This window comes from Sturnus vulgaris, chromosome 5, assembly GCF_052056855.1.
Source record: "Sturnus vulgaris isolate bStuVul1 chromosome 5, bStuVul1.hap1, whole genome shotgun sequence".
In the NCBI taxonomy this organism is placed as follows: domain Eukaryota; kingdom Metazoa; phylum Chordata; class Aves; order Passeriformes; family Sturnidae; genus Sturnus; species Sturnus vulgaris.
Genome location: NC_142247.1, coordinates 58,251,405 through 58,275,599, shown reverse-complemented (window position 1 = coordinate 58,275,599; position 24,195 = coordinate 58,251,405). Strand labels below are relative to the sequence as shown.

The window sequence follows — 24,195 nt, the reverse complement described above, 5'->3', positions numbered from 1 at the left end:
CATTTCACTGTATACAAATGAAATCGTAGTTATATTTTCATTAGCTGGAAATAAATCTACAAGTGGTTGGAATGGAACATTGTCAGAGTTTTCACCTTTTATTTTATTGTCGGTATTAAATCTAAGAACTGAAGAAGCTCTGCTATTAAATAGTTTTAAAAACCCCTGCAATTTTCAGTAAAAAAAATCTGGATGAAGATGCTTGCTAACCAAATTAAACCAGCAGATAACTTGTTTTACAACTCTTTGATTTTAATGGAAGGTAGGTTCTTAGGTAAATGGCTGATTTAGAGAATAGGGTTTTGTGATTTGGAACAGAATATTTTCTGGATCTTAAAAAAAAAAAAAGGGTTGAGTAATATCACAAATGACTGCAATATTGTCACTACTAAGGAGCAGAAACTTTTGTCCAAAACTTGATGATTGTTCATCCTTTTTTTTTGTCTTAGGGTTGTAGGAAACATTCTCTGGTGGACTTATGGGGACAACAGCCCCCTTTTTTGTGCTAGTTTGTGTAGGGACAGTACCTTGCACAGCTTCCAGCTGAGAATACCCAGTATAATGCAGCAAAATGGGCTGTTTATCTTTTGTCATGGTTAAGTGTCTGTATAGGGAAACTTCTTGTCTGGGCTTCAGCACTCCTTTAACTTTCCCTCTTGGGTAGCTCTGCTTTGAGAGTGTATCTTCAGGATTGCATGCAGTCCCATCCCAAAGCCAGAGCATGCAATTCAGTAAAAATACTGCTTTCGGTTTCTTTGAGAGAATGGGTACAGCTGTGCTGCTCAGAGAAGGGATTTGTATCTGATAAGGCTGCACAGTGGCATCCAGCACACTGGTATTTCTATTTAATGAAGTACCATTTTCATGTGTGGACACAGGCTTGGAGGAAAGAAGAGGCCCTCTGCTTCTCAGAGCTTTTAGCAATGGTACTGTTGAATTCTCACCATTGTGTCATCTCATGCAATAATGACTTGAAAGCAAGGACATGTATCAATCCTTCAGTTCCTACTTCTGTGCTTGGTTGAGCTGGTATTTAGGAACTCTGCTTGTGTTTAACTTTTGTATTGCTTTGATGCTGACAATATACCTAGAAAATTCGTAATGTGTTTCCTTTTCTTTTTCCCTAGTAAATACTGCATTCTAAGCTTGTCATAACTATCCTTCTGAGATGTTATTTCCCATGATTATGTTGTTTTACATTAGTTATGCTCTGCAGATTGATAAGAACAATATTTCTGTCACCAAAGGCCCTGCCTTAAAAATGCCTGCATACATCATGCTAAAAGAAAGACAAAGGCAAGGCAGGGGCAGGTCAAGTAAACTATTATTGACTTAGATATCTGAATAAAGAGGGCAGAAAGAGCAGAGAAAAGGGTCTGTGTTCAAAGAGACAGGTGAGAGCAGCCCAGGTATTCTATGTTTAAAATGCAAAAGAGTGCATTTCTTATTTCATCACCCATTCTTACTCCTAGTTGAAATATTAGCTGCAATTTGCACTAAAGTAATTTTTTGTAGGATTATTCCCTTGCTGTTCAAAAGAGGGAAGAGATTAAGACATCCAAATGTTGCAAAACTAAACCAAACCAAGCCCGAACCAAACGTAGGTAAGATCTGTTATGTTCTTCAGTGAAGATGCACGTTGACTGGCTGGGTAAATAGCATATGTTCTTTTTCTTAATTAATATAACTACACTGTAGATAGAAAATCTCTATTTTTCAATTAGCTAAATCTCTCCATCTCTCTGGTTTTTTTCCCTCCCAAAACTAGAACAAAAGGGTTCAAGAGACTTTAAGCATTGTTGTAGTCCACCTAATAATTTTTAGTGTTATATACACTTATAGAGTTTTTCCAGCAGCCTAATGAAACAGAGGGATTGCACCAGTGCTTACTTTGTAGTTTCAGTGAAGCATGTACAAGGAGAATTAGACAGATTGGTACAATATTGCTATTAGCAAGAAATAATTTGATCTGTTAGACAGGTTTGTAATACTGTGTTGTTTGGATTTTTTTTTTTTTAATCTATGATCCTTTACTGCAATTGTTTCAAGAAACAGTCTTGGGTTCATGGGAATGAGCATTGAATATATTAACGTTGCTTGTTTTACAAGTTTAAGCCTTATTGGTTATGCTCACAGTATAGAACATTCGGACCCACTGCTGAGAGGCTTATAAATGTTTCACATATGGCACCATGAGACCCTGTGTATGAGTTCAGATAATTCAGAGATTGCTCCATTTCACACAGCCTTCTTGGAAGAATGTATTAGGTCAGTGAGTATCAATATTACATACTGTGCTTTGTCCTTCCTTTCTTCTGACTCATCTAGTGTTAAAGGACAACTTAGATTGGACTGGGTCTAGTGTTTCCCTTGTGTAAGCAGGGAGAATAATTAAAAAGGCTCAGTTAATTAGCATTTGTGAGTTCTTCAGACCTTACAGTGATAAGGTCCATAAAAATGCCAAGATAAAAAATAAAAATTATTTACTTAAAGGTCATAATCCTCTCTGCACTTTGTCAACATTTGTCCTGTAAGACTGTTACAGTTTCATAGCAGTATAATATTTTTCTGCAGAATTTCACTTTTGAAAAATTCATAATACTTTAAAATGAATGAACTAATTATCACAATACCTTTTGAAGTGGTTATTATAATGCTTTGAGAGCTTAAATTACAGTGTATGCAGGTTAGTTGTTCATAGGAGCCTATGTGGAACCAAAAGTAGAACACAGGTCTGTAGAAATGGTTGGCCTCTGATTTTGCTCTTTTGCTTTAATTTGTGAGGAGAGAAATTGGTGCTATCAGATACTATCTAGCAAAGAGAGTCTAAGAAGCACTGGAGCATAAGGAATGCATATGCAGTTAGAGGCTCTAGGTTTAGAGATTCACCTAGAATTTGTGGCTCTGTGTGTTTTGCTTACTTAAAAGTATAACCTAGAAATCTATGATGCTAATGATAATGTCTCATTCTGGAGTGCTTGTTCATCATTCGGATATACAGGCTCTGTAGAATGGTTCAGGTGTCTTTACTAGAAGTCCAGCTGATGCTTTCAGGGATGACACCATTCCAACAAGATTTACCACGAAGCTTTCTTAGGTGTGCTGGTCTTGATCTACTCTGTACAACCCTTGAGACATACAGTTCTCAGGAGATCTGATAACTGCTGCAGCTTGGCATAATTTTTGTTAGACAATCGTAGTGTAAACGAATCAGGTGTTAACAATGGAAGAAAAGGGCTAGAAGTGCAGCAAGAGTCAGGCCACCAGCTGTCTGAGTGCTGCCCAGCTTATCTCATGGGTTGTTGCACTGGGTTTGCATGGCAAGGTTTTTGTAGTGGAGGTTGCTGCCAGGGTGGCTTTTGTGAGAAGCTGCTGGAAGCTTGTCCTGTGTCCAATGGAGCCAGCTGGCTCCAAGGTGCACCTGCTGCTGGCCAGGACTGAGCCCATCCGTGACAGAGGTAGCACCTCTGGGGTAACATAGTTAAGGAGGGATAAAAGTAACTGCACAGAGATAAACTGCAGGTGGAGAAGAGAGGAGTGGAAATATTTGAGAGAAACAGTTGTACAGACACCCAGGTCAGTGAAGAAGGAGGGGAAGAGGTGCTACAGGCAGTGGAGCAGAGGTTCCCCTGAAGCCATAAAAGGTGGCTGCCCAAAAGAAGCTGTGACCTTGTGGAAAACCTGTGCTAGAGTAGGCTCCTGGCAGGAGCTGTGAATGCATGGAGAGAGGAGCCCAGAATGGAGCAGGTTTTCTGGCAGGACTTGTGACCCCACGAGGGACTGTTCTGAAGGACTGTGCCTCATGGAAGAGACTCATGCTTGAGCAGTTTGTGCAGAATTGTAGCCTGTGGGAAGGACACACATCGAAGAAGTTTGTGGAGAACTATTTTCGGTGGGAAGCATCCCACACTGGAGCAGGGAAAGAATGTGAAGAGTCACACTCTTTGTCCCTGAGGACAAAGGTCCAGCAGAGAATATTTGAGATGAACTGACAGCAGCTCCCATTTTCCAACCCCCAGCACAAGTGAGGGGGAGAAAGCAGAGAAAATGGGGAGCAAAATTAAGGAAGAAGGGTGGGATGAGGGGAAGATATTTTAAAGATTTGATTTTATTTCTCAAATTCCTCCTCTGATTTGATTGACAGTAAGTTCAATTAATTTTCCCCAAGACGAGACTGTTTTGCATGTGATGGTGACTGCTTAGTGATCATATCCTTATCTCAACCCATGAGCCCTTTTCTATTTTCTCTTCTCAGTCTAGTTGAGACAGGGAGTGACAGAGCAGCTTGGTGGGCACCTGGCATCCGGACAAGGTCATCCCACCACAACCATATTGATCTCTCAAGGGTCTTGCACGGCACTGCAACACTTTGTAACTGTGTTACAGGCTGTCCATATTTCTGCTAAACCCTTTGGGATCAGACATGAAATAACCACCCACTGACTGATAATTTTTAAACGTGCAAGATAACCTTGGTGGCTCTTTGTGATGAATTGCCCTTGACACGAGGGAAGGTTGCACATTTGTTTCTAGTTCTGAATCAGAGCCCAGAAGCAGAAAGGAATTGTGCTGTGGAAACTTGCCATAACCAGGCTTGTGCCAGTCTGTAGCACAGCAGTTCTGCAGTGGGTCTGCATGGGCATCATTGTCAGTACAGCTCATCCTCCATATAATACTTTTTCCCCTGGTTGATGTCGCAGGAATCATGACAGCCTTGCTGGAAGCATATCAGAAACATCCTTGACCAAACGTGCACTCCATTACCTTACTGATCACTGGCAGTGTCTTCTACCTGCCTGTGTTTTGCCCAGAATTTTAGTGGATGGCTTTTTTTTTCCTTTTTTTTTTTTTTTTTTTTTTGGTGTGGGTTTTTTTTTTTCCCTGGTTTGTTTTGTTTTTGTTTGTTTGTTTGTTTCCCCCCCTCCCCCCTCAGGGAAATATATGTGAAATATATTAATTGAATGTGTATCTGGGGAAGATACCTACCTGTTCTGCTGGTTTTGCTTACCCAACCAAATCCAAATTCTCTTAAGTTGTAGTGTCTAAAAGGTCTTGAGCCACATCCTATTGCTCAGAGACTAGGCCTTTGATAGCAGATTTGCTTTGAGAAGAAACTGTTCAGCCAATCCTGTCCTGAGAAGGTATCTACCCTTTTATTATAGGTAATAAAACTGACATTTTCCAAGTACCTTCCAAGAAAATGCTTCGGGTCTTTTCCCACTGCTGCTGTTTTGACTGTTTCAACTACTGACAATCTAAGGAGCTTCTTTGATCTCTTGTTTGGGTGCTTTTCCTCTCCTGTAGTCGCTGGATAGGGACAGCTTGTGAAGGTGTATTGTCAGCAGTGAGGAGAAATAAATATCATTGTGTCCCAGGCAGAGCGTGGACTTGGAGACAGTGATGCTCCCTTCAGCGCTTGGCTGCCTGTGTTGGTTCACTGCAAGTGCTGGAATATTCCCAGAATCTCCTTAGATGGCCCTGATGTTACTGTGATTGTGATCTGCCTCAGTATTCTTTCATAGCAATGCTTTCTGTAGCCTGGTGGAAATACTTCTAATTGTCTTCATATCAGTCAGGTTCTGCATGCTTTGGTGAGTGGTTTTCCAGTGCAGAGAGAGCAAGGAACAGTGTGGTCTGAGCTAATCCTGGTTCTCCATCTGAAAATACTGCTTGTAGGAAATATGGTGCAGGACTGGCCTTCCTGGCTGTGTTTGCTCATGTGCTTTGATTGTCTGGGAGGTTCTGCCATGCTTGCCTTCATATTTTTGCTGGATCAGTGCAGCTTGTCTATGCAGAACAAAAAGTATTAGTTGCAGATGCTGTTGTGGAGAGCATATTGTGTTCTCTCCAGGGCTTTAGGGGTGTGTTAGTTGGGAGCAAGGATGGACATTGGAGATGGCCAATCTGCAGCTATGCAGTTTGAACAGTGGGAGCCTGACTCTTTGGTTGCCTCTGAAGGTGCTCCCAGAGAGCAGTGTGTATGCTGGCCATAGAGATAAGTATGTACTGAGTGGAGGGCTGAACAAAGAAGTGAAGTGGATATTAATGCATGAGAATGGAGTTGAAGAACAAGAAGAAGATTATGTCATTGTTTGAGATTGATTTAACAGAGCTTTTTATATTAGACTTTTATTTCTGTGGCCCTCAAGAATGAAAAGATACCATAATTCATGTACAATGCAGTCTGCTTTACAACTGATACTTAATATTTTTATGAGACAGTTATACTTTCAAAGTATGTTACATTTTCATGGAGTTACATGGGATTGTATATGGATCATTAAAAATTTCTTAATTAAATGACTAGGTGTGTATGAGGGTGTATGAACTGCCATTTGTAGATGTTCACAATTTTGAACCTGTCCAGAGAACCTTGATCTCTAGAGTAGTAATGTAAAATTAGTTTGTGTACTCTAGATCTACCGAGAAATTGCATCCATGCAGGATATTGTGATATTTTTGTGTGGTTTGAGATGTATCTACGCTCTACTGGAAGTAGAGTCCATACTGAAAAAGACATAAAAGGTTCCAGGGCTTGAAATGATACATTGTGCTTGGGACTTTCGTTTCCAGAAGCAAATCAGAGAAATAAAGTTTCTTTACACTGAATTTGGGATTAGACTTTAGACTCAGTGAATGCTGTCTTTATTTCTTCTTGGATTAGTGTTTCTTTGTAAATGTCTTCTCATGGTTTATTGCCCTTTATTTTGGGATGTCTTATCACTGGGATAATTTGGATCATAAACAGAGGATCAGGAACATAGGAATCATAAACACAGGAACATCTGTTAGATGGCACGTATTTGGTATGTTTGCACTTGGTAGCAGTTTCCAAGAATGCTCCCTTTTTTTTTTTTCCTTAAGGTCATTTTGCTAGCTCCCATTTGCCCTTCAGACAAGGAGTTATTTTTAAAACTAAAATGAGAATATGTGGAGAAGCAAAGTGCAGTTCTTTCCATTTAATTGGAGAATTTAGTTTTGAACATAATTAATATATTGCCAATTTTTGTTTTGTTTTGTTTTCATTAATCTGTAAAGAGTTTTTTATATATCTGGATCTGGTTTTCTAAATAGAATCTTGGCAGACTTCCACTGCAAGCTAGTTTTTAGTGCTATTTCATTAGCTGACTTATCAAAATACTGTAATCAATGCCTGTCATAACATAAGTATATGACCCTTTTGAGTAGCCCAAGTGGCTATATTTGCTTCTCTCTGAAAGGAGTATTAATTCCAAAGGGAAACAGAAGGTCAAGTCAACATTGGCAAACTAACTTACCTTCTATCAGTTTGTCTGTATGGTTTAGAAATATTGAATTTTTAGAGGCTTATTTTTCATAAATTTCCTTGTAAGGCACCTGAGGACATACTGCTTTTCTTTTTTTTTTTTTACCTGATAATGCATTTCTGAAAATTATTGGATTCTGATGAGACAAGAATACAGCATGGTGTGTGAAGACACAGCAATCAGTGGATGGCATTGAATGAGATATATGACTTCTGTTACAGAAATTTGTAATAATCTTGTTAACTATCATATGTGCCTGGACATACTGAAAGAAGTTGCAGTTCTACCAAGACTCATCTAACATTAAGACAGTGAGCAGAATGCTGAGCTGTTATTTGATAAGGTCCATGAACAGATAATTGATATATTTTTTTCATTTGAGTTGTAGGCTGAAAGAGAAATGAACTGGATTTTTCCTAAAGTTTTTCTATTTGATCTGTTATTTCTCTAGTCTGTTTTAGGTTTGATAAGATTATTCGTGCTTACTTTTGAATTTTTGGGGATAATCTGTGTACAATAGAAAGGAAGTTTTTGTTTCATTTAGTTTGGTTTTTAAAAGTGACAGTAAATCTTCACTTTTACAAATTTATTTAGGTAATATATTCTACATGAAATACAAATTCACGAATATTATTTTGCTAGTTTGAGTGTATATGTGGGTAGATTAGATGGAATTAATTGACTTTTGTAAAGGTACATATTTTTAATACAAATTTTCTGACATTAACTCTGGGGTGATTAGTAGTGTAACATCATTAATATTAGTTTAGCCTAGGTATTTGAAAGTTGCTTTTTATTATATATATCATATGATTTTACATGACTGTTTTTTACTCTGTGAAAAAAATTAACTCTTGAGCTATAAAGCTGTTTTATGAGAGCTATTTTCTGTAAATGTCTGAGGGGACTCTCAGAGGCATTTTAAAGTGTGAGGTACCCTATATATCTTTAGAAGGTTTTGGTGGTGAGTACTCTCTTAAACTGTTTTAAATAAAACACCAGACTCTTGCTAATCAGTTTTTCTAGATAAATGTTAGGCTACTTTATGGAAAGACAATTGCTCTCTGATATTTTTAGTTCTTAGAGTGGTTAGTTAATAATGTTAGACCACAACTTTAGGAATCAAACATGGTAGTTTTATCAGTAGTATCTATATAAAGAAAGATTTCAGCATTTTATTGATCTTGAATTGTTTTGCTTTTTATCTGCTGAAAAACAAAATCAAAACACTACCCTGTGTGTTTTCCAGATCTTTGAAAGATTTGTAAATGTGCAATCAAAAGAGATGAATATTATGTCTTAAATATATTTGTTTTAGTGCATATCTAAAGCCAACAGAAAAAAAATAGTCTTATAAAAAAATATCAAAAAAACCCAAAAACCAAACCAAAACAAAACCCAATAGTAGAAATTACAAAACATAGAAAACACATATAGGTTACACCACTGGATTATTCTTATGCCAGCATGGAACATGTCCTCAGAATCACACCCAAGGAGCTAGAAGTGAAGAAATCTGTAGATACTATAATTTAGATTCAGCATTTATTCTTTGACTTTTTTCTTTATGGAACTACACATTTTTTCAACTACTGAAAAACATGCTGTCTTGTTTAATTCATTCTTTCTTTTGCTCTCATTGGCATAAGCAGAGCAAAAATGCATTTCTTTTAATAGCCTGACAATTCTGAATCTTACTGCCTCTTTCTCATTCTATCATCTCTATAATGGGACAAGGCGGTTGACTTTAACAAATTCTTATTTTATTACTTCTCTTATATCTTTTGTTGTTGTTATCCACAGTGGCATAAAATAGCCGATCAAATTGTGTTGAATAACATCACAAAATTGAAAGTTAGTGGCTTTCACAGTGTGAAACCGATAAAGAGCTGCAATATTGCTGTTCACATGACTGAACTACTACTGAGTTTTTGGGAACCCTCTTATACATCTATTAGTATGCTCCATTTGGAATAGGAACTTGTTATTGGGTTGTGTGATATCTACAATTAAAGTTTCAGTGTGATCTGTTCTAAGTGCATGATTATCTCATTTATCTTAATTGCATAGGCATTACATTGCCAAAATCAAACATGCATTTATAAAGTCAGAATACATTCCTGAGGGCTTGTCAGAATATTCAGTAACTTATTATATCTGTTCTTTTCTAACACAGGGTGTATAACAAGCACATAGAATGATTATTTTTTATATTCCTGGTAGGAGGGCAGTGCATACTATGCTAGGAAATCCTAAGAAATCATGGAAAATAGAGACAATACTAAAAATTTTAGGGAGAAGTTTTAAGAAGTTCTAGGAAGTTTTAGAATTGTCTGCCAGAATTTCAGGGTTCCCTCTCTGCTCATCCCTCTAAGGGTATGATTTGATTTATCATTTTCACCGATCTTTTTATGTGCAGTATATTTATAAGGTTCTGTTTCCATTTTGAAACTAGGAAATTTGTTATGCCTTGAAATTTTTTTGAAGAAATAGAATCTAGTAATGCAGACAAGACTGGACAAGACTGGCTGTAACAATGCTATGAAAAATAGAAAACTCTTTACAATAATTTCTTTCATTGGCTCATAGTAAATAGAGAACCTCAGTAGGCCATCATGGTAAATTGTCTCTCTGTGTTAAATTTCCCTTATAGAAGTCATTAGTCCATTGCATAGAGATAAAAAGAGGAATTGCATATCCTGGGTTTTTTTTAGATAAAAATAAATATTTGCATTTCCCATTTGGCTCAGCAAAAAGACAAGTTACAATACATGTGGCAGTGGGAGGCGATAATCAGATACTGCTGACATTTTCTGACTGCAAACTTTGTCTGGTGCTTATGCCAAAGATCTAAAAAAGTCTAGAAGGATGTCTCCAGGATGTATTTCTGCTGCTTTTGCCTTCTCTGCATTTCATAAAAGACACAAGAGGCAGCAGATTTTTTTTTTTTTTTTTTTTTTTTTTTATTTTTTATTTTTTATTTTGGATAAAAATGTCTAACAGAGACTTCATTTAAGGCTGGTATTAGTTCTGGGGTTTTTTTTTTAGCTGGAGACTGCAATTTGTATGGACTTGAACATTTAGGTTCACTAAATAAATATTCTTGATATTCTGTTGTAGTTAAAGATAGGAAATTTATATGAACATTTACCAGTGTCTTCTCAAACTTGAAGATAGGCAGTAATTTCACTCCTGTGCACATTGGCAAACATAGGAGGTGTAGCGTTAGCACAGGATCTGCATTTGTTTAATTTCTGTTTTTCATTTGATATTTTGCAATCTCTCTCCAAAACTGAAACCTGCAAGTTTCACACATGCTACTGGCATTTCTGTGTAGTAATGGTGTTATTTATAGAGCAAGAGGATCCACGAGATAAAAAGCAATGGTAAAAATTATGTTGAAATGAAGTATTTGGAGACCTTTTACATTCTTCTCTTCTAGTGATGTTTAATGTCTCTAGAAGAAGTGAAATGTTCCCTTACTCCTGTGGAAAATAAAACATTTAGGTAAGATATGCAGAGTTAGGTGCATGTAAGGGTGATCTGAGGAAGAGTGCCTTAGCTGAACTCCCTCTACTCCTCCTCTCATTCACAGCTCAAAAGTGAATAGAGATTTCAGGCATACTGTTTGGGATCCCCATTTATGGAAACTGCTCTGAGCTTTTCTCTTTATTCTTTGGTAGAAGTTGCCATTCTGCTTACTGGCGTGTAGCTGTCTGCATGTCTGTGGAACTGCTTTAAAATATAAACCTGAATTTGGCCATCCTAATCCATCAATTTAATCCTACACTGAATATCTGAATATGTTTTCAGTGCTGGAAAATGGAATAAGAATTGGGAACAACAAGATGAGTCAGAAAAAGAAAGAACAAGACTCTCTTTAGGCTTTAGCACCTATAGGGAAGGTGTCAGCTAATTTATGCAGGCTAGATTTACTAGGACTTCTGTACACTTGTTGATAAAAATGACTAAGTGCATTTGTAAATTGATCAGCAGAGATGACCAAAAGAGAATACTATGCCTAGGCTATATGTCAGGGACCTTTGTTTTTCAAATGTCTGCTGGAGTACTTATCTGAGCAGATCTTTGAGTAGCCCCTGGAGGAAAGGTTTCTGTCTCTCTGCATACGAGCTTAGACAAGCTTCCTATTCACACCTCTCAGCCCATGAAGGAGTGACAACACCCCAAAAGTCACCCCTTGTGTCTGTCGAAACTGAATCTCAGTGGAACCAGGGATTAAGGGATTTTTTGGAACAAAAAAAGTGCATAAGGATCATAAGATCTCAGACTAGTGATAAAAGCAGTCTTTTGAAAAAAATGAAATCAACTTTGTTCCCTGATTCTTCAGTGTTCAGATGCAATGTTGTGTCATTGCATAAACAAAGAGGTTGTCCAGGGATTAGTTCTGATGAGAGTTTGGAGAATTCATATCTGTGGGTAAATGGGACACATGCAGTGTTTGCATCATTATGTATTTTTCTATTGATTAGTTGTATCAGTTAATAGAAATCTTAATCTTTGCATTCCAGGGTTTATAGATATTGAATAGTAATATTACTCTCTTATAACAAATACAATACATATTTTCCACAGCATGAAAAGAAACTTATGATGATAGAAACTTTCATAACTACTTAGATGAGAGAAAAGTAGCTAATTAGCTAGTCCAGAGGGCCAGTATTTAAAGTTGTGAAAAAGCAGCCCAGAGGAAAATTAGTATACTCCACTAAATTACCGAAAACAACTTTTGGCTGAACCAAGTGCAGCCCATTGGAATTGAAAACTCATTTCCTTTCCTGTTACTGTCATAGTGCTCTTATGCAAACATGCAATTTCCTTCTGTCATCCATAGTATTCCGTTAATTTTTAATATGCTTCAAAAAACAGGTGTCTAACAGCAAGGCTAGATTTTAATTATTTATATGTACTCATATCTTTAGCACATACAGGCTAAACATCCACAGGTTTTTCTGTCACTTTTCATTTATATATTCTAAATTAGAATTAGTTACACGTGGTTGTTCTGTACAGATGTGGTCAATGTGTCACAGCAGATTCTGCATGCTAGATCCTGGTGTTTAGGGACGACTATATCTAGTACTTTATTATGGATGTAAGTTCTGTGTAGTTTCACCAGAAATATGAGAATTCATGGCTATTCCTTCCCTCTCACTGTCAAATACAGAACATTACTCCTTGAAGGTTAAATGAAAAATGTTTCTGTGCTCACCCTAAGTTAATGCTTTGCTGAGAGCATAGATTCATTAAAAGATTTCCCAAACTCATTTTGTTACTTTTTGTACTGCTTGTGTATGGTCTTGTAGAAGTTTGTTACTGCTGCTGATGTCATTCTAACTTTGGGTTTCCTTTTTATTTCTATACAGGCAGTATCTTAACCTAACAGGTACTTTTAGTTACTATTTTCTACTGTGGGAGCCTGGAATGATAATGACTCAAAGGACTTGCCCTTTGTGGAGGGGCCGGGGTGCTCTGCCTGTGCAGGGTTTGCACCTGCAAGGGGAGGAAGTGAATTTTGGGGTGTGTGGTGCCAAAACCTCTGATGGGTGTAAGAGAGAGGAACCCTCACCCCCAGAGTGAGCCAGGGATTTTGAGCCAGATAAGGGAGAAGGCTGATCAGAAGCAGACCCTGTGGAGGCAGGGTAGTTAATTATAAATGTTGATTATTTAATCTGACATTTTTTTTCTCTTGTACGAAAAATAAATAATGACCTCTTACAGTCAAAATGTTATTCTGGGCAAAAGGAAGCATACTTTAACATGGGCCCAAGAATTTACTACTACTCTGTTTAAATCTTAACAACCTAACCAAAAAGACAAGCATGTTCAAAAATATGAGTCTAAATTAATACAACAAAGTATTTCAAATCAAGATACTCTTTAAAATTTTTACATGGGATACATTGCAAGTTTTGGCCTTTTTCTCAGGTGCTGTGCTCATCTTTCCAGCATTCCTCTGTGGTCATCGTGTCAGTTTTCCTTAGGCAGAGGGCTGGTGGGAGACATCACAGGGAGAATTCGGAGACTCTTCTTTGTTGGGGAGATTTAGATGTTGGTTTTGGTTGATCTCCTTCCTTCACAGGAGTGGAGACTGACCCTCCTTATGCCAACGTGCTTCCCACACTGCTGCCATGTGGCTGCTCCCAACAGAGCCTGAGCTTGGCCCCAAAGCCCCCTCCCATGGACTCCTGTTTCTTAGAGACAGCTAAGGAACTCTGTTTCCAGACCTTTCCCATGGCACTGGCACAGCTGAGGCTCAGGTAGGGGAGGCACCAGGCACTTGGCTCCCAGGCAGAGCTGAAAGCAGCCCAGCCCAGCCCAGCCCTGAGACTGGTGCTCTGAGCCCAGGGAAGAGCCTGTGACATGACTAGGAGAATCAAAAATTATATTCGTTGGTCTGCAGTAGGAAGAAGGTAGAAATACTTGTGTCTGATGACTTATATCCAGGAAGAGACATTGAAGGCTGTGTAGACTCACAGTCTACCCTTTTTCATGGACTCATAGTTTTGGCTTGGGTGATTTGTCTTTGAGTTCTGATAATATCCCTGAAAATCAAGAAACTATGTTTCAACATCTTTTCTTCAAGTAATATGAAAATATAGAACAAAGTTTACATGTAATTTGTTTCGTTATAATCTGAGCTTGTCCTGATTGTCATGTGTTGTGATTGTATTTAAGTTTTACTTTTAAACAATTCTTTTTTTTTTCTTTTAATAGCATATCCCGAGATGATAGTTACTGCTTTTGACATGAGTCTAGCAAAAAGGACAGTGATATGAGTGGTAGGTCAGAAGTTGAAATTTAAGCAAAGGTGTAACATGTTAAAATTGTGATTTACAGCAATAAGCACATCCTTTCGTGTGTAAATTCCTTAAAACTAACTTCTAATAAAAGTAATGCAAGGGCCAATTGAAAATATTCTACTTTCCCTACTGTAAAGAGACATACCACATCTTCAGCACCTCTTTATAATCATGACTTTATGATTCACAACAGTGGCTGGCAAACATGTTTGTTCCTGAAGGACTCTGACCCTGAGTGATGTTCCATGTCAGATTTTATGGCTACCAACATGAGACTAATGCACAAACATGGAAGTGGGTTGTTTGGGAGAGAGAGATTATCTGTTGTCTAAGGAAAAAAACAACCAATACCTACAATTATATATTAATGAAAAATAGGTTTGAAAAGAAAGAGACTGAGTCTACACTGAAAGGGTCAGTGCAAAATTTGTTTTAAGTTCAGTAGAACTAGCATGTCACTACATCAGGAATAAAGGAAGCCAGAATAACTGAATTTAACTAGTTGGATATGCTAGTCAGTTGTTTGGGGTCATCTGGCTTCCAAATCTGAGTTTGCTAATTTTGGAGATCAGGACCTTGAACACTGAGAAGCACAATGGAAAGCATAGATGAAAAAGGAGAGACTGTCAGTCATGTGAACAAGGTCAGAATATAAGTTTGGGAAGGTGTTGTATTCCTTGTCTTGTTATTGCCCAGAACAACACATATTATATGAAAAAGAAAGAATTCAGCTTATTTTAAATCTTATCAGCCAAGTCAAAGAGTTCTTTAGTCCAGATCTATTTAATATGGAAAAACGAGAAAAGAAAATAAGAGAAAGAATACTAATAACGTGGGGAAAAAAATCACTTATTATTTCACACAGACTTCCTACTAATTTCAATGGTGTCACATTCATTCCCTTGCTTTTCTGTATCCTAAGCCTGTTGGTGAGCCACCGCTATCACAAGTACTTTGCTGGGAGAGTTTGATGTCTGTGCTGGGATTCCTTTATCTTCTACCAGGAGGACTGATATTGATATTGATAGTTTTGTCTTTCTCACTGTAGTGCTCACTTGGGACTATTATTGCACGTTCTGTGTCATACCTTGGTTTAACTCTTCAGTCTGAAAATTCACATTACAATCAAATCTATTAGAATGTCTTAGCACACTGGAGAGTACTGTTCTTTAATGCTCTTTGTTGTACCAGCACCTGGTTTTGCCCAGTGGACAGGTCTGCATTCCTTTAACTCACTTTTTTCTTTTTTTTTTTAATTGCCCTGAGGGTCTTAAAGGATCCACTTTCTTATTGTCTCATGTTTTCACCTCACTACACTGCATTCTATGTCCCCACTATTGAGATTTCTGTTATCATATCATGCCTCTGTTCCTTTATGTTACACCATTACACTAGTCCTAATATTTCTGTCTTGAGAAAATGACTTGTCACTCCTGACTGTAAAAATTATGAATTTTCCACAAAACTATTCAAATACAAATCAGGCTGCACCTGAACCTTAGAAAATTTGTTTTTCTATGAAGGAGAGTTAAAGCAAAGCTCAAGGCAGACCAAGACAAGCCCAGTCAAAGCAAGTCTGATGTGTCAGTCCCAAGGCCATGCAAAGGTGGTTTCAAAGACAGCTTGTTCCTAGCAGCAGCAGTGTGGTGTTTTCGGGGCTGCAGGGCTGCAGAGCTTCACAGGGATAAGGGATAAACAAAGGATAACAAAGAGAAATGACATTTGACAAGGACCTGCTGTTTCCATTGCAAGAATAAGCCCTTACTTGACTGCTCACATCCAGACTTTCACCATTTTAGAGTGTTTCTTGCTTGTGACAAAAACTTTGTTGCTTAAAAGGTGGTGGTAAAGCATCTTCACTGAAACTAATGCAGTCGCTGCTGACTCTGTGTTGAACTCGGTTCAGTGATCATTCTGGCTGCAGTTATACATGCTTTCTGTCAGACAGCAGGGAAATTTACTGCAAAATGTTCTCAATAATTTTAGAAAAAAGATGTTCTACAAATTTATCATGCAAAACATAAGCTAGAAACTTTATAGTGGGTTGGATTTCTGTAAATTTTTACAGAACAAAATAACCTATTTAAACTAGTCTTTTCTATGCATGTTATGCATAAATTCCTGCATACAAGAAATGGAAAAAAAATAAATAGTAGCTTTGGTCGTATAACTTGTTCAGTTCTGGTGTATGAACTCCTCCAATTATAACTGGAATTTGTGGTTTTAGTGTGTCTTTTCTGTTCTTTGAAAGAATATGACAAAACCCATTGAGGTAGATCTTAGCTAAAAACATGAGAGAGAGTGCTTGCACTGAAAAGCTTCAAGTATGACTAGGCAAAAGATGTAAAAAATTTTCAGAATAGGAATGCTAATTAGCTCATTTTACAGCTGAGGAGGGACTGTGTTATAACTGGATGCAGGAAAATTGTCAAGTTTAAGTTCATTGTTCTTGGAATAACATCATGGCTTTTCCATACTGAGAGCTTTTTCTCTGTCAGATATTTCTTTGAAGCGTGTTTGTCGTCATATATTATGGGTCTGGGACACTTGCCTGTGATTATATGATTGCTCATGAATGCTCTGCTAATGGTATTTTTCCTGAAGAAAAATATTGACTCATTTGTTTTGAACTCCTACTCCACCCACATGTGGTAGTGTAGAATTATGTAAATTTAGTAAATGAGAAAAGTGAAGTTCTACCAAGCGTAATAGCATTTATTCAAATGGGGGTGTCTCTTATTTCAGTGTGTTTTCAGAGTGAGTGTTATGGAAATCCTGTTGTAATACATGTGAAGATCGAGGTTATTATATTTGATTCTTAAAAGTATTGTCTTATAAGAAATCATAAAATAACTGAAAATTGCCAGTAGATTTTTTAGCTGCAATTAAGCAAACTAAGCCTTACTTCCATTTATCCAATTTAGTTTTACTGTCTTTATTGACAGTTAAAGGTTTTCATTTTAGATATTAATTGCTGTGGTTTTATAGAAATAACTAGCCTTAAAAAATAATATTTTTATCAAATAAAGACTAGCAAATGTAAAAGTGATTTTAAGTTAATTTTGGCCTATTACAGTGTACTTTGTGCTGGGGAAATTTCTATTCTTTTTCTTGGTAAGAATAGCAATTCAATATAAGTGCATTAAACCTGCCCCACCCGTTTCAAGCCATCCCTCCATTTGTTTCAAACTCCTTATGGATAGGAAGAACTGTATATTATAATTGATGTAAAGTAATAAAAAAGGTATAGAAGAATTGAAAATGCTTAATTGCACAACCTGTCCTCCCCCTGACAACCCTGAGAATAACATTGTAAGGATTTCAGCAAACGAATGTGGTATTTTCCTCTTCTAGGATATCCTGTATTTTTATTTTAAAATCTATTTTGATTATACTTATTTTTATTATTGCTGATTTTTTTTTTCCTGTATAGTGCTTATGCTTGTGAAAAAGTGGAAACTTAACGACAAAGGATTAATTACAGTACATGCTATTCCAGGAGTACAGTAATATCCATACAAAGCTTAAATGAATATACATTAAACTACTGCAAGTCTAAGTCTTAGCATAGCAATGTTTGAAAAATCCCTACATTCTCCTGAACAGGACTATGTGAGTGTGGAAATTTTGAGGAGCTAACAAACAGAATGAATAAATAGCAAAAAACCCAAAAAAATCTGTTCTGAAATTCATTTTGTTTTCCCATTGCTAATTTCTTCCTTTGTTTAAATTTTATCAGTAAGAATTGGTGTTACTGGGTTTTGGTGTTGGTGTTCTTGATAGTCATGGTTTTTGCAATTCTTGACCTTTCATTTTCGATGAAGAACTAGCAAATCCATGAAAAACAATTGAAAACATCTTGGTTAAGAAGTCAAAAGTCTCTTAGAGTTGAATTGCAAAATTTTTCACAGCACTGATTTTGTGTAGAATACAAGATTTGTGATGGTTTGTTTAAAACATGTAAGGATAAAATTTGGCATATAAGTCTCCTTGATTTAATTCTTAAATACTTAAAAAGTTTACTTTTATCCTAGGAAATGTCTTTCTGATATATGGCTTTAGTGCCTAAGGGAATCAGCAGGTATGAATCACACCAGGTGATAGAGATATGATGGAGAAGATTGAAACAGTGATTAGGATTTTTAATTAGCAAGAATCTACAGGCTATAAATTAGTGCCAGCAGAAGTAATTAAACTACTTTATTTGAATTAAGTGAAAAGCAGGCTTACATTTAGGAGACAAACTTATTGTGATAATTAAAAGAAAAAAAGATATTTGTATGTGCAATAGAGATAAATTTCAAACACGTTTGAAACAAACATGACCAACTCATTTTTTCTGCTGTTATGAGAAGCTTGTGTTTGCTATTAATTAAGTGATTTTTTTTTCCTGTTCTGTTTCTTCTTTAATATATGAATAGTATTTGCTTTTATTTTTTTTTCTTCTTGCTGTTTTTCTATTTTTATAAGGGCAGTTGTAAAGGATTTGGAATCAGGCACATAGGGAATAATGACTCTTCCTAGTGTAGCTGCTTTTACAGTCACTTTATGGACAAATATCTCTGAGTTCAGAAAGGCAAATTATTCTTTCCAGGTGTCCCTGGTCAGAGAACCCCATGTGTTTTCACAGTTCTTTTGAGTGTCTGTGTCTGTTACACCAGTTTGCTCTGAGTGAATACGAAGCTTCTGGCCATCACATAATTTGCAAATAGACTGTGCCCTGACCTTGAGCAAATGTTTGGTCAGTAAGGATCACTAGGACCCTCAAAGTTTTTTAAAATTAATTTAAATGGGATCATTATCCTGATTCTCTCTATAGCACTGTTACAGGAAAGAGTCTTTTTGTGGTATGGTATGCCAAAAGGCATTAAAATTTACTTGGACTCTTTTTTTGGTTGATATTTTATCTCAGTCTAAGCAGTTGGTGGGCAGAATAGGGTTTGGGGTTTTTTGCCTGTTTTTTTTTATTCTGACTAGTAAGCTTTCTACATTCCACCCACCACTTATTTCACTCCTTTCTTTAGGAATGTAAATAATAATTTTTAATGGATTCCCTTTTTGCCTTTCTGGTACTGAAAATGTACTGTAATGCCACCATCTGATCTGACTATAGCAGATGGAAAGCTGTATTACCTGATTGTAGCATCTCTAAGCACATCAAAATGACCTCCCTTAGTACCACAGACTGATGCTTGTATCCAGCCTAGTTCTGATTCCTAGCTGATCATCCATATAGCATAATCTATCGTTCATATATTTGATTAGAGTCTTCTTGATGGATAACATATCTAGTTTGTTGACTCTGACTCCAAAGATGAGTCAGTTTTACTCCTCCTTCCTCTCCTACTCCTCCTGACATTTCTGCATCAGATGGAGTAATATTCTGAGTCTTTTTTTTTTTTTTAGAGATCAAAGGGAATTCAGTCTGAGGAAACCATATCCACACTCATCAAACAGGAAACTTCAGGGTATTATTGCAGGCTATTGAACATCTTTGTGACCCCTTACTTTCTGGCTTCTGACAGCTTCCTTGGAAGTTTTTTCCCCTCCTTATCTTTTTGGTTCAAGAATCAGTAGATCTGAAAAGCAGAGTGCTAAGGAGACTGTTCCTTTTGATTAATAAGTGAATAGATTTGCTGTAGAGCCAAGAATGGAACATCTTGTAACTGTTGGCAACATTACTAAAAGAATAAGTATCCTCATGGAAGGGGCAGAGCATAACGAGAGTTTTGATCAAGAGGAAAGAAGAGTCTTAGGCTTTCAAGAGTTGTTGCATTAATGCAAACAGCTATCTATTTTATTCTGGATGTTGTCCAGTGACCAGAGGAACCAAAAAAATAATTTTCAGGCTCATATGATTTTGAAACAGGACATGTTTTTTGCTATTTGACTTCCTTTCTTCTTTTTTTTTGGCAGAGCCAGCCTGACTTTATGTGTCTGATGCCAGAGAATGACATTCATATTTTTTAGCTCAGGAGGCTGCCACTGCAAACCTACATGAGGCGACTCTTTTTCCATTCTGAGGTGCTCATATCTCTACTGCTAAAGAACACTATCATGCAAGACATTGAGGGAAACTCTTTCAGTCAGTTCATCCCAAGATTAGTAGAGAGAATTTAAAGTTCCCACTGGAACATCTCCCATTCAGAGAAGACGAGCCATGCAGGGCAGTTTCCTATTTTAATTTCTCTAACAGCAGACAGCAGTAGAGTTATAGTTGGTCAATGCTAGTCCTCATTCTCTACTACTACTCCTGTAAAGGAGATGCCAGGGAAATAGCTGGAGCATACCCTGGCTGTCTCCCTAGTTGTGTTATGACTGCATGTTGTTCCTGATTGTGACAAGTAAAAGCATTTCCTTGTTTAGGCCTTGTATTCTCTAAGCCTGGGACAGAAAACACTTCCTGGCTGCATCCCATCATAGATCTGCTGCATCCAACAGATTTTTGATGCTGTAGAAAATCTGTCAGTCTGTGTAGATCACAGATTCACAATCTGCTCCTAAAAGCCAAAGATTACTATGCATGAAAGAAGCTTTACTATCGAGGAAATAATTTCTCCAGGGTCTGCTTATATCAGCAGTTTCAGCCATTTTATTCGCCTTCCCAAGAAAGAGAACGAAAAAAACATACAAGGATTTTGGTCAAGATCAATCTTGAAATCAGTAGATTGTTTAGATTCTGACATTTGTCCCTTGGACACAGTAGTTCCTTCTGAGTCACAGAAATCAGTGTGTTTGTAAAGCACACTCTAGGTACTCAAATACAGTGGTAGAACACATTTAATGGACCCAGATCCCCCTGATCAGAGGGATACTAGAACTTGTATACAAATTTCAGTGAACATGAAGGAATTTCATTAATTTCTGCTTTTCTGACTGATTTGGAAAACAATGAGTATAAATCTAAAGTGTAGTTCTCTGTAGTATTTAGAGATGTCCAAACTGATTCTGTGTGTTAGAAGGGAGTGCATGTAATATGGTTTGTGTGAATATATGTGTATATGTGCATGTATTTATGTATCTTTCAGGACCTGGGCAAAACTGATTTGGCGTGGATCCTGTTATTTTAATAGCTGGATGTTGTGGTAAGGTTCCTTTCTAGATTGGAGAAGTAATTACCAAAGGAATGATGCTAGGTCTTCCAGTGGGTGATTCAAAGGGAGATTTGGCACAATAATTCTTGTCAAGATATCTTCCTGTCTAATCAACAATATATTTGGGAAGGGGAAACCTTAATAACTCTTAAAAAAATTAAAATAGCCGTGTAAGACAAACTTTTAATAAGATGTCAGAATTCCAGAAAGGAGATTTTTTTTAACAGATACAAAGTAATTGAAAAATCACATATAAATAAACCCAAAATTTATAATTATAATAAACTATATAACCATCAATCCATCAATCATATACTTATAAGCTATAGAATTTATATATATATCTACAGTAATTTATATTATTATAGTATTTATATATTTTTATACCTATATAAAAATAAGACATATTTCTAAGTTTTTCTTTAGTCATCTTATAGAAAAGTTTCTTGCATTTTGTTTCCTTTAAATGTTATCCATTTGAAAAAACCTTTTGATGTAAGGATTCATCTCAGATATATACTTTTCTTGCTGTGTAATGATCTATGGCAAAAGAGAAGATTACTTGATTTTTTTCTATTATTATGTGACTAATTGGATGCAGAGCACATGGAGAAACATTAGTATATAACATGAGCTACATTATTGGTCTCATACCTGAGTCGGAAGAGAAGTGACATTTCCCAGATCAGGACTTTAAGCGTGTGCCAACTTTATTAAAATTGTGAGACTGCCATGAATTTTGCCCCATGAACACTAACATTTCATGACAAGGAATTGCCTGATCTGATTACTGCAAGCACTTCTGGAGGCCGTTTCCACGGGGCCACTGGGGCTCTGGCCCTGGCTCCTGCTCTGCAGTGCAGACCTGTCCCTTGCAGGCTGGACGCTGTGTCTCCTCACTGCTGGGCCACTGGAACTGAGCCTGTTGGAGGCAGCCAGGGCTGCTGTGGTGCTGCCAGAGCTGCACACTGCCCTAGGAAGGGCGTAGACTCTTGCAGGACATGACTTCTGCTTGCTCACAAGGAACAAAGATCCAGTTTCTGCACTGACAGGAACATAGTGTCTTGAATTTGGAGTGGGTGTTTTGTTTCCTACTTGGTGCAGAATTTCTGTGTCCTTTGCACAGACGGCAAAGACAAGGGATCTGCTTCCCTAGGTGGCTGAACATCACTGTGTCTCCTGGCTGACAGTCCTTGATTCTTACTGGCTTTGAGGAGGAGAGAAAAGAGGAAGGAAAGCTTCTAGTGTTTCAGCTCACACTGAAATACTTAATTTGTTGGTAGACAGGTTCCTGCTGTGTATAAAATAATGTCCAACCCTGATAAAACACATTATTAATTTCAGTTGAAAATGCCTTAGCTTCACCAAAAGTCTGAAAGGAAAATTAGGAGCTGACTAATATGCTTTCTGCAAACATTCTCATTTTGTTCATCATCTTCTGTAAACAGATCTTTTGATCTGATTTTATCATCAAATTTTATAATAAATTTTATTAACTTTACAGTTTTTCTTTCATATGTCTAGCTATTCATAGGGTGTCTGAACATTGCTGTGTACAAAATTAAAAATTTGTGAAAAAAATCCACTAGCTGTAACAACAAAAATAATAATGATAATAATAATGATTAATAATAATAATAATAATAGTAAATCCCTCAAATCCCTCATATCTGCTTAGGGAGTTGACTGTACTTGTGAAAATTTAGACTTGTCTTTATAGCAAATGATGGCTGTGAATTGCTTTGGCATATTATCTTCTGTGGACTTACAATGTCATTAGTTTATTATTTATTATGCTTCATTAACCATATACAAGTTGCTAAATTATTTAATTTTCATAAATGTAAGCTATCTTTGCATAATTCTAATTAGAACATTTTACTTAGAACTTTTCTCTGTCTGAAAGTCAGTAGGAAGAAATTGCCTGTTAATGAGAAAACCTGCTACTATTAGGGAGATATTTCACATAGTTTAGTATTTTTCTTGAGGCCCAAGCAGATGTTGAAGGAAGTGAAAATAATAAGATTTTATATTTGTAAATACTAATGCTACTCGTTTTTGGTACACTAAGCAAATTCTTACATTTCAAACCTATTGTGTCAGCAATCTTGTTTCCTTAAGTTAGGAGTTGCAGTCTTCTGATAACAGTTCACGTTGAAAACACACATGTTACAGTAAACAAAGCATGAGCTCAGATGTTTAAAATAGACTGTTACACACCTGCTTTGCTTTTAAATGGGTTATATATGTACCTGTCATATTTATCATGAAATATTGGGATTACTCTACATGGAAAAAGTAATATATGAATAAAATTATCTCAGGGGGGAGTATCAGTAACTTTAATCATGGCTGAAAACAGGGCTATTCTTGGCTCTCTTACACATAGTTTCTATTAACTTTCACCAGTCAACACATGATGAGCATCCTCGTGATGTGTCTTGTTAATAAGTACAGCAAAGAGCTGTGAGAATACAGAAACTTTCAGTCTGCAGTCACACCTAAGTCTATTACTTGGACAGCAGATCAAGAGCTGTTTGGAATAATCACAGTGGTTAGTGAAGCTGTGAGGGGACACCTATCACCCCAGATCTGTAAGGAGTTTCTATGTACCGAAGGATTAGTCAGTATCAGTCAAAACTGAGGAATATATCTTAGTTTATTTAAAATTTCACCTGTTAAAAAGGGTTAATATGTGATAAACACGAACATAAAACAAAAAGAAAATGGCTAGACAAGCCTTAGTATTTGAGCTGAATATATAATGCAAAAAAATATAGAAATCAATTATATGACAAAACGAGTTTTATTGTGGTTTCAGTAATTCAGAAGAATAATAACATAGGGAGAAACCCTTTAAAAATAAGGGATTTTTGATTTACTATTTCTCTATAAAGCATAGTTTATTTCTGCTAGCCTCCAGCTGAGTTACAAACCAAGGAGGATAAGCACCAAGGACGGCAGTTGTACAAAATGTCCTTGTTGAGATAGTGT

General features: G+C 36.8%; 1 protein-coding gene across 11 annotated transcripts in view; it reads left to right on the top strand.

Moving 5' to 3' along the window:
* The window catches only part of TAFA5 (TAFA chemokine like family member 5), a 471,130-nt gene that overhangs the window by 133,668 nt on the left and 313,267 nt on the right, over positions 1-24,195 (top strand). The window lies entirely within an intron of this gene.